Source organism: Mastacembelus armatus, chromosome 13 (assembly GCF_900324485.2).
Source record: "Mastacembelus armatus chromosome 13, fMasArm1.2, whole genome shotgun sequence".
Lineage (NCBI taxonomy): Eukaryota > Metazoa > Chordata > Actinopteri > Synbranchiformes > Mastacembelidae > Mastacembelus > Mastacembelus armatus.
In genome coordinates this window covers 18,203,990-18,216,049 of record NC_046645.1, presented here as the reverse complement: position 1 = coordinate 18,216,049, position 12,060 = coordinate 18,203,990, and positions in this window count along the sequence as shown.

Sequence of the window (12,060 nt, the reverse complement as noted above, 5' to 3'; positions counted from 1 at the left end):
GGACCCAAATGTAGACACAGGCAGGGAGGAAGGCAAGTCTGAGGACATCTGGTGGACAGATAGAAAATGGTGATAAGAATTTTGGTACTCTGACCTTCTTTTCAAGTACTCTTCTATATAACCACTGTTGCAAACATTATTCCCTCTTTGCATTTGTTTGTTTTGATACTGCTTTGCCTGATTAATGTAGACACAGTCTCCACTGTAACAGGCTGCTGTTCTCTGAAACACATTTGCAAAACAGATTTGTGGCCTTAGCTATATTTGCCTCATTAAATATAAATTAAATTTTAAAAAAATATATCAGCAGTTAGTTACAAGTTACAGTACAGTAAAAGAAGAAGAAACATTAACACAAGCATTATTCTGCGATGGACTGGTGACCTGTCCAGGGTGTACCCCTGCCTTCCACCCAAAGAGAGCTGGGATAGGCTCCAGCAGATTCCCATAACCCTGGTTAAGGAATAAGCGGGTATAGAAGATGGATGCCAAAAAAGCCAAATGAGAGCAATTGCATGCTGTCAGTTTGATGACACAACAAGCTTGATTAAATGAAATACTGTAGCTTGTTGCTTTTGCATCTTTATTCTGACTATTCCATTGAATTCAAACTAAAGTCATGTTCTTCATGTATGAAAGGCGCTTCACATGCAGCATTGGTCCAACAGAGCCATGCAGTGACCTCTTCCAAGACACATATTCATATCCAGCCGTTGTATTATACCCTATAGCAGAGCACTTACAAATCAAGCTGGATGGGGGCTCTGTCACTTCCATTGTGCTTATCTAACCATGCAGACAGAGAAAATTATGTCATATCTCCCTTAATAGAAAAGATATACGGGAACATGCTAAAATATGTTTAGCAATGCAGAGCTATATGAATACAGTTAACAGTCTAAATATAGGAGGATAAGAGGTGACATTGAAGCTGTGAGAGATGGCAGAACATATAGAAAGAAATTATTTAGGGTCTTGCACGTCTTCTGTCTACTGTATCTTCAGTTGTTCACCTAGTCATAGCACTGGGATATATTGGAATCTGGAATCTCTAATCTGGATGCAGTCTCAGCTGTTCTATTCCAATATAGCCCAGTGCTGTGACAAATTTAGCTCCACAGCTTTTCTCCGACTTTTAAAATGCACAGATAAACCAGCTTTTGAAACATGGCAGCTGGCTCACAGATCCATGTGCAAATTGAGTGAGATTACACAGAGGCAATAGAGGGGTGTCGCAAATTATTTGATTAACTTCTTTATGCTCTTCCATTTATATTTGAAGAATGGATGAAGAAGAAGCATCTGGTATCACAGTGCAGAGGGCTCATTAAGAATCACCCAAGCTTCACATGGTTTTTGGTTAGAAATTTAGCAGCCTTGTTAATTAAGCACAGCATGAGATAGTCATTTTGACTAACACATTATTTCTCAGATGTTCACACTAGAAGTGTCTATATTGCTCAACAACAACAAGTCAATCCCCCCCCCCTCCTTAACTACACTTTCCATTCTTACACTGCAGATACTGCAGACATACAATATGATAACAGAGGTGGAATTACCACTGTAAAAGTCATTTGGCCATTTTATCCCTTTCAGGACACCATCACATTCATCTTTTTTCAGTTTCCATGTGCTCTGCTGAGGTGTTACTTCTGACCACACTGCCTATAGGAGTGTCACATTTAGAAATGTAAAAGCACTGTAGAGTGCTTACTTTAAAGTGGGCTCTCATAACCTCTCTGATGGCTCCATAAACTATTGCTTTCTGTCAAACCAAAAAACAAAATTACATTTGGACTTTATTCTGCAGATGAGAGGGGAGGGAAGCTTTTCATCAGTAACAACCTCCCTAAATGATTTTATTGATACTCAACCAGGTTCTTCTGAGAATTTTACTATGACAGAACTTGTTTAATAGACCCAAAGGTTCTCTATAATGCCACGCTCAAATAATCTGATGAGGACTTATTTAATTAACACAATGTCCTCAATTTCAACCACTGACATTTGTTATTGGTAAACGCACCGTCTGCGCTCTCATTTCCTTGTTTTTTTCTACATGTCAACTATCAAATAAATGCAGAATACCCTACAAATAGTTTTAAATAATAAAAGACAACTCTCAAATACAATAAATACATGAACACAAATGGGTACAACATACATAACCTAACATCACATTTCAGGAGACTTTCAAGTCAGATGGAAGAAAGTTCGATGTGATGAGACCAAGATCAAGGATTTGGCCATCCACCTAAATGCTCTGTTACAGAGCACATCATCACAAACACACCATCTACAGTGTAAAGCATTTTGGTGACAGAATCATGCTATGTTGATGTTTCTCTGCAGGCCTTAAAGGATGCATGAAGGCATGAACAAAGAATGAATGCAGTAAACTATGGGGAAACCTGTAGCTTGAGCAGGTTTACAAAAAAATTGCTGTTCCCAGATGTACAAAGCTGATAGACCTATCCACACTGTAACTGCTGCCAGGGGTACAGCTACTAAATTAAAAAAAAACAAAACAGGGGTTTTCAAACTGGATTTCGCGGACCCCAAGTGAGCCGCAAGAGGGCGCTAGGGGGTCAAAATAATTACACGATTTGCTTAAGGTTTTGTTTTAAATAATTAATTTTGTATGCGAAGGCTATTAATAACCATATATATATATATATATATACAGTATATAGTTTTGTGATTTATCTGAATGGATCCTTGTAATGTATTTACCCCCAAATATTTTTGCGCTTTTATCGTTTTGCATTTTACAATGGGCTAATTTGAACAGAGCAATTAGCAGCTGTGTATGTGCTCTACAAATGATGGAAAGATTTTTGAAGAATTCCAAACCTGCAAACAGTTCGTGTAAATCTGATGAAACTAAGGCGGGCACTAAGGTAAAAACTAGAAAATATGACAAATTTACATTGTGTTTGATTTTACTTGCATGTTATAGCAGGGAGTCGAGAGACCGCAGTGTTCTCTGTCAAGAGATTCCCTCCGAGTGCATGAAACCATTCAAGCTGAAGCGACATCTACAGCAGAAACATCCCAATGAGGGAGGAAAATCAACTGACTGTTTCAAACATCAGCAGCTGTGTTTGGACCGGCAGTCTAGTATTTTTCGGCAGCAAGCATCAGTCCCTGAGAGGTGTTTAATAGCATCATATTTGACACCCACACTGCGCATCCCTGCCACATTACCAGCTACTAAATACATCATCAGGGAGTTATTTGGAGAGGAAGCAGCACGAATTGTGTGACAATGAGCAGACGCATAGGTGAGATGGCCAATGATATTGCATCGCAACTTTTAGATCAACTGCAAGACAGTGAATACTTTGTGCTGCAGTTGGATGAAAGTACTGCTGTAGCGAATCAAGCACAGCTAATGGTCTATATACATTTCCTCGGTAAGGACAAATTTATCGAGGAACTTCTCTAAACCCCTTGAAGGCAGAACCACGGTGCAGGACATCTTTAATATGATGGATCAATTCATAACGGACAATTCAGTAGACTTTAATTTATAGCCTACTTAAAACATATAGCCTTTATATTTTAGGCAAGGGGGTCCCCTGCAAGGAACCTTGGAGGGGTCCATGGAGTTTGAAGACCCCTGACCTAGAGAGAGTGAAATCTAATTAATTTACACCACTTTGTAGAAGTCAGTTGTCACTTTGACAATTGTGAGTTTTTTCTGTTGATTAGTGTCAAACAAATATATATTGAATCTACTTTGATTCAATATTGACTATAAACCATGGATCTTCTAACAGTGGTCAAACCTTTTTACAGACAGGAACAATAACTGTCTACATCTGCTGTTGAATAAAAGAAAAATCATTATTTGGAACTTATTAAAAATTGGTGCCATTTTTTCTTTCTTTAGTAAACTCAGTTACAGAAATCAACTCAAATAAATCAGTAACTAGATTCATGCACTGTAATCTTAAAGGTTACTTGATTTAAATTGGATATAAACTACTCTTTCCATGCAGCTCCATGAGTCAAATGCGTCTGTAGGTATAATGAACCATGCAGCGTCTTAAATACTTTATTTAACCAAGGTAGACTGGTTCGAAATATACTGGATTTCAATTCAAATGTGGTTGTTTATGTTGTAGGTTATAATATTCTTAATGATTACGCTTTATAAACGCCCTTAAATGTGGAGGAACGTAAGCTGCCGCACTTGACGCGATGAGACAGATGTTTCTCACATCTGCCAACTTATGGATTTCCTGTCTTTGTCGGCACCTAAACTGAATTCACAGAAACCTAGTCCTCGCTCTACCATCTGTGCCTCCCCCAGAGGTGGGCCATTCACCCACCCCACTCAGCGCATCCCAGTCTGTCCATTCCGCTCCAGGCGGTGGGATTCCGCCTCAGCTCAGCACATCTGGGGCAGCGACGGGTAACCGGGGATGAGGTGGGATCAAGCGCTGTCTGCCGAGGCAGCACCCGCATTGCAACGCAGGAGCGATACCGAGGACCGGCTGTTGAATGTCTGAGGCTCATCGTTCGTCTGTTTTCATTGTTTTTTTTGTTTTTTTTTTATCAGCAGTGCATCGGCAGATACACACATTAACTGCGTGTACGAAGTCACCGCATCAACTGGTGTCATCTTTAAACATCCCCTTCATTGGATTGCATAGAGGGCGTGTTTTTGAATATTAAACGCGTCTTGGAATTTGGACTGTCCAATAGGATTTCTATCCAGCCTGGCACCGGTAGCTGCCTGAAACAAGAAGCTCCAGACTGGTGTGGTGTAGGGGCTGTTGCAGCAGCAGTCAAGTTCTTGTGGAGAATAAACTGTTTCCTTGAATCAAACTTTGTCTTTAAACTTGCGGGATTTCGAACAGTCCGACGCCGTGTGCCGACACCCCTCCTCTGCCGTCAGCGCTCGGAGGGTGAGGCATGGCGGACCGCAGGTGACTGACCGCTCACCGGCGCTTCAGGACACCTACTGAGGATTTACTGGACATACTGGGGAAACCCAGGGGCCCCCGGTCGGGACGGTGAGTAGACAGCGCCACTGCGCGTCTGTATGTGTGTGTGTTGATAAAAAGGCAAAAGCATGAAGAGCCTTCCCATCTGCCTTTTCATATTGTTTCACTTCGCCTCCCTGACAACTTCCACACCCCATCCCCACCTCCACCAGGCACGCACCAATGCACGCATTCACGCACGGCCCCTAAACCGGTGGACACGCTTCTTCTCTTCGTCACAAGATAGAGACTATGTCTGCACATCAGTTGCAGGCTCCCAAATCACAAGACGGGCTTTGGAGTGGCTGGACGCGTCGCGCACATTATCTGCGTGTTAGTGGGCGAATGATCATGTGCCCCATTCTTTCAGGAAATGGAAAAACTCCTCCAACTGTCTGGCGTGGGTCTCCAGTCATGCTTCAAACAGCGTTGCTGAACTGGCCAGGGGCGACCGGTTGTCTTTGATTTCAAAGTGGAACCGAAGCGAACTGCTGGCCTGCAGCAGAGCGCATCAACACTACCCAGGTCTTGCTATTTAGTAAATTAGTGCTGGCCCAAAATAAGCAGCCAAGTATTTTAAGAAGTCATTATAATGACTTTGATATGAATCTAATTTGCACGTGCGCACAGCCTCCAGGAAATAGCCATGCGCTCCAAAAAGACACAAGCAATCCCCTTTTCATACTGTATGTTACCTAACTAACTGCCATCCATATGAATGGAGACATTAAAGTCCTAAATAGAATATAAAACTGGTTTTAAGTATTATGTGGCAAAATCTGTTTTAATCAGTGCTGATGATGAGTGAGTTACCACAGGTCTGTATGCTCCCTGCTGAGACTGTTCAGGACTCCAAAGCTTAAATCTAGACTAGATTCTACTTCTGTGTCCCCATAGATGTGTATCCCCTCACCTTATTCTGAACCACTTTCACCCTGACCCTAACCAGTCCTGCATTATGATGCTTATGTTGACTGTAATTATTATTTTGCCTAATACCAATACCTGGGAACTAAACTGCTACAAACTACATCCATGCTGGTAAACATTAGATTAGACAGGTAACTGGGTTCTGGGTCAAAGTTCAGATCAAGGTTAGAGGAAACATCTTCAGTTCATAAAAAAATTGAGTCCTAAATGAACAGTATAAATTACTTTTTGCTAACAACTCCACCAATGCAATCTACAACACAGCTGTTAGTGATGGTGTAAAATGACGATTAGAAAGACGAAGACATTTGAAATTACTGCTTACGATTGAGCCACATACTACTTTCAGAAATTTCTGACCCTGACACTTGGAACGAAGTGGTAGATGCTGTCAGGGCAAGGAACCATAGGTCACACACGCTTAAAAGAATTGCTGCAAACACACCACCGTAGACAACAACATCCAGGAATGCAATTGATTGAGCTCACTGTGTACACACTTTGTTTGCATCCTTTGTCACTTGGTGACAAACTGCTATAGACATGTGGCAGAACAAACATAACTAATTTATGCCGTTTATCTTGTGTGAGTACAATGTTAGCACTAGTGGGCATTATGTCTAACTCCTGCTGGCTGCAGACTTGGAAGTGAGTCTGCTGCAATTTGTATAATTTAGAGTTTTGTGCCTTTAGTGTTAATTATTCTTTTGTTTTTTCATAGAAAGACATGTCACTGTTCTTCTATCTGCTACTAACAACATACTTTGGAGATGGTGTGTTTGTTCATTTAGTCTAGTGTAAAGCAATCCCATGGCACACTTTGGAATAACATATGTCCCAATACTCAGTCTATGCTCTTATAAAAGGAGGATTAGGGGGGAAATGGCTCAACACCTGCATTGCTTACCTAGAATATACAGCTGGCATTTAGAATAACTGCTGGACATAAATACAGTTTTTCAGAAGTGGTTTAGGTTTTCACAAACAAAAACAAAACATTTCTTAGTCCCACACTGGAAATATCCAGTTAGTCTGACGGTGCAGTTCTTATCGTATTTACTTGTTTGTTACAAAAGGGAAGCTCAGTGTCTTTGACTCATTCAACCAATTCAGATTGGAGAAATAAATACAAATAAAAATGTAAAGCTCTGACCAGACAATAAATAATTAAATACAACCACTATACTTCTGCCTATTATGTTGTTGTTTTTATCTTAAATTAAGTAAGATCTCAGCGCTTATCTACAATAAAATGATGAAATCCTCCTCTCATCTGTTGTTTATCCTCTGCTTATCTGATGAACATCCATTGGTCCACTTGGTTTCTAATAAGTCATCCGTCATTAAAAGTCCTTGATTTTTAAAAAAAAATATCTTAGTGAGAAATGGGATGGGATTAACATTATCACAAAACACACAATTCCATAAGCAGCAATTAAAAACTGCGGTAAATGCAAGATAACATGTAGAAATCGTTTGACTCAACCAGGGGCGGTTCTAGACCCTTTTTTTACTTTTAAAAATAAAAATGAAAATAACTAAGAAATGCAGGACATGTTGAGTAAAATAAATGATCCAAGTTTTTTAAAATTACTTATCTATTTTTTTATTCTCTTTGCTATCCTGCACATGTGTGATAGCCCTTCCTTAGAAGTGCAATGGCTTGTGCTGTATATCAGCCAGAGGCAGGAAACAATGCAACATCCTGCAACGCATAGGTGGTTATAGAAGGTATTTTTTATCTTTTTTTTTTTTTTGTTTAGCCTGTATTTGTGCATTCAATGTGTACAGTGTCTATGGAAATTTGCCATCTCAAAGCTGTCTATACATGATATACAGACAACACTAGGTAGTGTTGTCAGCAACAATAGTGAGGGCTAAGCCCCCTAAGGATGAAATACTAGAACTGCCCCTGGGCTCAACCATATTAAGCTAGCTCAACAGGACTCTTTTGCTAAAAAACACCAGAGAACATAAAGCACAGTCATCAAATCTTTACCACAATTTCAGCCAGTTACTCCTCAGGTTTAGGTTAATTTTGTCAACTCCACACTCTTATCTTGTACATCACTTTTATTTTGTTCTTTTTTGACTTGGGAAGTTTTGCAGCCACTGCCCTCTGCTGGACCTCTGCTGACATATATAACTACTACACACTAGCAATGGACAAAATAAACTTACTTTGGTTATAGGTTGTTTTGGGGTTACAGTAGCATCAACATGGTTATCACAGTAAAACCAGTAGAATTCTGATTGATTTAATTCAAAATTGGCTTTATGTAGCTGATAGTTTACTATTTTCTTAGACTTTCAGCAGGTAAAATTACATGATTAACATTTTTACTACGCTCCTGTCAGTAAGACTTTCTTCTTTCTTGTTAGATAAGATTCAGTTTCATACTGGGGATGCATTACTCTTCTGCCCAACAGAAGCTTTCTTCAGTCCACTGTAAAACTACTGCATTTACTTGTTTTTGCTCTTGGTCTTTTTAAACACATTCCATTAACACTGTAGTTGATACTTAAGTGTGAAACAATTAGGTGAGAGCAACTGGGCTGGCAGAGAGCTGCAGGACTGCAGACTGGAGGTGTTTTTTAAAGCATGAATCAGTCCAACATATCTATAAAACTAACAGAGTTGTCCACCACCAAACACCAGTATATCTAAACAAACATGTTGCTCAAGGCATATGATAGATTTTTCTTTAAAGTTCACCACTTAAAGGACAGCCTAAGACTTGTTGAGACAGCAGGAGAGGAAGGTATTAGGTAGGGGTGGAGGCAGGTGGTGATGGAGTGTCAGAGAACAGTTGGATTGCTCACAGTTTTTAATACTGATCTTTGAATCTTGCTTCCTCTTTGATAGCTTTGGAGAGTGAGCCAGAGCATGCTGCCAGATGAGGCATGGAAGATGTGAAATGAGAAGATCAAACCGCCTGTTTTGCTCTCAGATCTTACTGAAACGAAAAGACTTATGCTCATGAAAAAGTGATTTTAATGAACTGAATCTATTTCAGTCTGTCGGTAGAGCATATGGCTCAAAGTTGCTCTGCAGCAGTACCTGTTGTATAGTAGCAAAGACAGCTCAGCATTAATTACATTATTCTGTGAATTTACACATGTGGACAAAATTGTTGGTACCCTTACATTAAAGAAAGAAAAACCCACAATGGTCATTAAAATAACTTGAAACTGTTAAGATTTCACTGATTGAAGAGAAGGACACGAGTGCAGATTCGATGGTACCAAAAAGAATAAGTTTATTTGTAACTAAAAAATCGCTGGTTCAACCAGGAAACAAACTCCAATGCAGGAAAAAGCAGGGCGAGACGAGGTAGAGGCACACAGCCTTTAGCTGGTTGCAGGTGAAGGAGACCTGAGGAAGATCACAGTTAGAGGTAAGTAACAGCTCAGAGATCACTCTAAACGTTTGCAGTGTACCTTCACTACCACGTGAGATAAACAGATGAACCAGCATCGTCTCAGTGAAGAAAACAGGAGCCTTTATAGCAGCCAGAGTAAATTGGCAGCAGGTGGCATGCATCAGTAATGCCCGGAATCCGTGGTGCACCTGTAAACAGACCGGGGAGGCACGCAACGCACACAAGGGAAAGTGAGAGGGAAAAAAAAGGCGCTGTGTGGGCTGGTCCTGCCACCTTATGACAGAAACTGACAAAAGCAATAATAAATACAAATTTGCTGAAAATTAACTTATGAAAATCAGACATTGCTTTTGAATTGTGGTTGAAGCATTTTAAAAAACAAACTAATGAAACTGGCCTGGACAAAAATGATGGCACCCTTTGCTTAATATTTTGTTGCAGAACTTTTTGCGACAATCACTGCAATCAAGGGACTTATGTAACTCTCAATGAGACTTCTGCACCTTTTGACAGGTATTTTGGCTCACTCCTAGTGAGCATATGAGAGGCCGTACAAGACATATTTCATTCTGGCCCTCTCACACACATGTATTCTCTCTCACACACATATATTCTCTCTCTCACATACATATATTCTCTCTCTCACATACATATATTCTCACTCTCACATACATCTATTCTCTCTTTCACAAAGGGGCCTACATATGTGTGTGAGAGGGAATATGTGTGTGTGAGAGAGACAGAATAGTGGAAAAGGAAGGCAGATCTTTCATCGCACTGTGATTGGCTGAGAAGCACAGCAGCCAGGTTCAAGTGTAATCGGCTTCCGGCAAGATGGCGGACCTGATGCGGCACATTTTTTGAACTCTATATTTCTGTCCCAGTTGTATTTAAGTTTTTTTCACCAGCCCTCAATGGTTTAACCTTGGAACCGTTTAAGCGTGCTTATACACGCATTTGATAAGATACCTTCTCAAAAATCATTTAATGACAACAAGAAAGACGCCTGTTGTGGTCCACGGTAACGAACCCTCCATTTATCACGACTACTCTGCGAAGATGGAAACTTCTGTAATTCTAAAAGGAAAGACCCCTTCTCATTGGTCAAAACCCAACCTTCTACTAAAAGAAAAGACACTGATCTAGAGGACGCAGCAGGTATGAATGCCATTATGAAAGTTAATGAGCTGTTAACTAGAGAAAATGAATACTTTCGGGTCCCGCTTACAACAAAGCAACATCATGCTAACCGGTATAGCTGAAGCTTCAGAATTCAATGCTTCAGAAATTAAGGAGTGCAAAACTCCACCGAAAGTCCATAAAGTTCAGCTGGAAACCGCTGAGCGAGAAACAATAGTAACGTTAGTCAAAAACGATAACAAGGACTCGCAAGAAAGAGTCCTAGAACTAGAAAGCTAATGTTACAAACGCAGCTACAATGTGGGGGATAAAAGAAAAAGATTGCATTGGAGATGTAGTTGCTAGCTTTCTGGCTGAAATATCCCCATCATGGGCCCCGAACATGAAAAATATTGTGGATTCATTGTGGACACACCAACTGAGAAAACATGAAAAAAATAAGACTAGACTGGTTATCATCCAGTTTAGTAAGAAAACACAGGGATGAGCTGTGGAGGCTGACCAAAGATTCTACAATTTGCAAGGAGTGAGGGATCAGGTTTGCCGAAGATCTTTGCAAAGCCGACAGGGAGAAACGAGCAACGTTGTGGCCGAAAATACTGATTAAAATCCTTTCTAAACTCCAATAATGTATGGCATATCCCTAGAGAAATATTTCAGAAGTTGGGTGGTATAGAGTTCTTATGTAAATGTTGATTTTCTTGTTCAAAACCTCCAGTTAAATTGGCTTTTTTTTATCAACAGGTGCTTTTATACTGGAAACTATTATATAATCATAAATTCACCCCACACAACACACCAATTTGAAATAACATATATTAGGGGAGAGCGGGAATGGTTGTAACGTGTGGCAGTCGCAACATTGCTGTTTTCAGCAATCAGCATTGAGCTAGGGTGATGATACTCCTATTGCACATACTCAGTTGGACCCTCCTTCTATCTGGAAGATATCAGCCACATACAATACTTATTTCTGGGAGAACTGAAATTCATGGTAAAAAAGTGATTTTTTTAATGATCAGAATTTTTCTCATACTGTCGAAACTTTTTGTGAGGCATTATTCATTCATATAATTAAAATTAGTGTTTTCTTAGCTTCTAATAGGCATAGCTAGCAAGTGTCAAAGCTATTGTGTCTCCCTGCCATAGCAAGCTTTATAATGGCTGTCAGAGTAGGGATGTCCTCTCAAGTTGTTGCAACTGTCCCATATCACATTGATGTAAACGCTTGTCATATTCATATAATGCAATTGTAATTTTATGGATTAATAAACAACCCTTTCAATAGCCAGGTATCCCTCCTTTTTTAAGTAAACACTCAATGTACAATGTAGCCTACATTTTTTCTTTGTTTTCAGTATGCCATGAGAGCGAAAACACACAACAGATAGGGGTGTCCCTCTATCTGTTCTGACATAAGCAGCAAGCATAGTGAAGGACGAAGGCAAGACAGTGAGGTCTGTGGCAAAGGACTTTGCGATTTTCCACACAACCCTCTACCGATTTATAAAAAAGACAGAGAAGCTAGGCCCAGGAGAGGAGGCAAAGGGTCTTTTCTGAACAGCAAGAAAAGAGCCTTGCAGAATACCTACAACTGCAGCTGATCTATT